This window comes from Triticum aestivum, chromosome 5A (assembly GCF_018294505.1).
Source record: "Triticum aestivum cultivar Chinese Spring chromosome 5A, IWGSC CS RefSeq v2.1, whole genome shotgun sequence".
Taxonomy (NCBI): domain Eukaryota; kingdom Viridiplantae; phylum Streptophyta; class Magnoliopsida; order Poales; family Poaceae; genus Triticum; species Triticum aestivum.
Genome location: NC_057806.1, coordinates 588,712,673 through 588,716,174, shown reverse-complemented (window position 1 = coordinate 588,716,174; position 3,502 = coordinate 588,712,673).

The following is a 3,502-nucleotide window of genomic DNA, read 5'->3' as shown; positions in this document are numbered from 1 at the left end:
AGGTCGGACACGGCCCGATAAGTCGGTTGCGTTTTTTTAATAGTTATGCTCAGAAAAAACAGAAGGAATACTAATGTGACTCCAAAAATCCTGAAATAAATTCTTCCCGGCTTCTAAAATCGAGCCGCACGGGATGAACATTTATTTGGGGCCTAAATGCAATTTTGAAAAACGCGCATTTTTCCTAAATTCAAATAAAATAGCAAATAAAACCAAAATAAAATCTTATTTGATTTTTTATTAAATCCTCAGTATTTCTTTATTTTTTTGGGAAAGTCATTTTATTCCCTCTCTCATATTTTGATAATAGAAATAATTGAAGAAAAAATAAATAAATCAAATGATCCTATTTTCAAAATTTGAGAAAACTCAAATATGAAAATAACGAAATCCCCAACTCTCTCCGAGGGTCCTTGAGTTGCGTAGAATTTTCTAGGATCAACCAAAATGCAAAGAAAAATGATATGCAATGATGATCTAGTGTATAACATTCCAAATTGAAAATTTGGGATGTTACAGTTCAGGAGGAGTTTCGGCGCTTCAAACCCTCCAATGGATGATGTCCTTTCTGGCCAGGACACCTTTTTGAACATATTCGTTCAAGTCTTCCTCGATGACCCGGGAAATGATCCAATTGCAAGCAGTGACGATTTTGCCCATTTGGAGATTGAAAGCCTAAAAAAGAAACATTACTGGTTCAAAACTGTGTTGTTAGACCGGACTATAGATTCAAAGGTAACGGTGTTATAAACAGCTAACAAGTTAAGCCGGATGATGAACATTGAAGTATGTGGATATTCATCTTGGTGGCTTAAAAAGGGGACTAATGATACCAACCGGATTAAGATTTCTGCTGTTAAGCCGGACGGGTAAACCAGAGAGAATATTGATGTTCTAGGCAAGCTATGAAGCATAGGATGGTGGTTCAAATTTGGCATAATGTTATATGGCAGGTCACAGGTTATGTTATAAGCCGCCATGGCAGTTATGGTGCTTCAAATCTATCAGTGAAAATTTTGTGAAGTGTTGGACAAATGAGTTTTGCAAACCGAAGCAATAATTTTGGATCTACCACAGTTCAGAAAAGGCATTAAAATTCTGAACCTAAGGTGGCAGTAGTAGAAAAGTCTAGATGCTCCGATGAGATCTTCTATGGAGAGATGCTATTCTGATGATAAAAATGAACAGTAAATTACTTCTGCACAAGGTTTACGACCTATCCAGATGACAAGCTATTTTGAGTTGAAGGAAACAAAGAACGGCAAGAACACCAACGAACTGTCCAAACCCTAATGCAGATATGAGATGAAAGGAGAGGTGCACTTACAGGTGATGAGGAACAGCGGTGACGCGCCGGAGTTCTCTGGTCTAGTCAGGTTGATGCAGTGGCCCGAGTGAGCACAGAAGTCGGAGGTCGCGGCGGTGGAGCTCGGGCGACGGGGAAGACGCGAGAGGAAGACGAAGGCAAGGAGGCAAGGGGGAAATGATAAAGACCCTTGTCCCTATTTATAAGGGGGTGGATACAAGGCATGCACGGGAATCGAGGAGGCAAAAATCATCATGTGGCTATACGGACGCCTCGATTTTCAGAATGATTATTAAGATAAGGATCTGTTATGATGTTCTAGGCCTTGTGCGAGATTAATGCGGAATGACGTCATGGCGGGTTAAGAAGACTTTGTGAGCTGACGTCACGGTGGGTTACAACAAGGTTTATCAAACAAGTGATGCAAGACTTTGACAAGACATGTGTTGAAGATTGATATGAACAAGTTCAAATCAACCTGGGGCCTAATGTTGGGGATATAACTATTGGGTACGAACTGCCCAGGAGGGGCCAGTTTATACCACTTGCGACTTATCAATGAAGATGGCGGTTTATACAAGCCCGTTGACGGCCCAAGACCCAGAGGTGACTTAAGGCCCAACCGGATGAACCGCCATATGTGTATGACTTGTTTTGTAAGGCAAGCATAGTTACTCACCGAGCCGGACATGCTGTATATGAGCCGGCTGGGACTCCGGGAGCCGCTGGGCGTTTTCCTATGTATATAAAGGGGCGACCCGGCGGCGGTTTAGGGACAAGTAACAACAATCGAGAGCTAGGTCAAGCGTATTCGCTCCTTGGTAATTGAAACCCTAGCAATACAACACAAAGGAGTAGGCTTTTACCACATTGAGAGCGGCCGAACCTAGGTAAACTCTCTGTGTCCTTTGTCCCGTTTAACCCCTTCAAGCTAACCTAGTTGTGATGGCTCCACGACTAAGTCCTTGCACTAGGACATCTTCCGTGTCAAGTCCACGACAAGGCTGGTGAAGGCTTCGTTCAACCCGCTCTTGGCGTACTGAACCTTCTCAACCACCACACCCATCAGGGTGCGGTGCTCCTCCATGATGGAAGCACGTCGTAGTGCTTCCACCAGTGCATTTGGCGCCTCCGAATTAGTGGAGGTCGTCGTCAGAGCTGACGCTCCCCCCTCCTTCAAAGGGGGTTGCTCACCCGATTCCGGAGCCATATGGGTCTCCGGAATGGTTTTCGGCTAGGGGCCGAACTGGTCAGGGCCCTCGCCGTTGGTTGCCATGGGGATCGCACCCCCCAGGTCTTCGGCAGCCGAGGTATTTCCCTCAGGCGCTGTTTCGGCTGCCCTCCGTGGCCTAGAGAGGTCCTTTGGGAAAGCACCTCGGTGTCATCCGTTATGATGGGCGGAGAGGCTCGCGGAGGCGTCTCGCTCTCTGCCATCTCAGGCGGGAGAGAGCTCCCCTCAGATAGTGAAGGGTTGGGGAGGTCGCGAGCAAGGCTGAAATACACACAACATAATATGTTATATTAGAAACATAGATGACCGAATACTTGTAACGAATCCTTTGGTGCTTACGATTCGGGCTGGGGCTTCGCCTCGGGAAGCCTCTTGGGGATAGGTTCGGCTTCTGAATCTGAACCGTCCGAGAGGGTCCCCTTCCCCCTCATGGACGCCCCCCCTCCGGGTATATGGAGGCTGCCCTCTTCTTCTTCCTCCCCTTGAGAGGGGAGTCACTTTCTGCCTCCTCTTCCTCTTCGTCTTCATCTTCCTCATGGGAGGAGGGGATTTCGGTCTCTCCAGACACTGCGTCTGAAGTACCCTTATAGCGGGGGCCGCCCTTGGCCTCCTTGCCCTTCTTCTTAGCCTTCTTCTCCAGCAACTGATAGGGCACTGGGACCATCATCTTCGTGAGCTGGGGAGTGGTCGGATCTTCGGGCAGCGGAGCCAAACACTTGATCCGCTCCGCCTTCGCTATCCAGCCTTGAGTAAGGGATGGAAAACACATTATGCCCAATAACTTATGGAGTGAATGTATGTTCGAGAATAACACACTTACCGGTGTGGCCGGGTTCTCGCTGTGGAGGCCAATGTCTTCGGTCGTCTTCGGCCACACTTATTGGGTCTTGAAGAGCAGCTTCCAGATATCTTCGTGCGTCATGCCGAAGAAGCGCTTCAGGGTCCATGGATCTTTCGGATTGAAC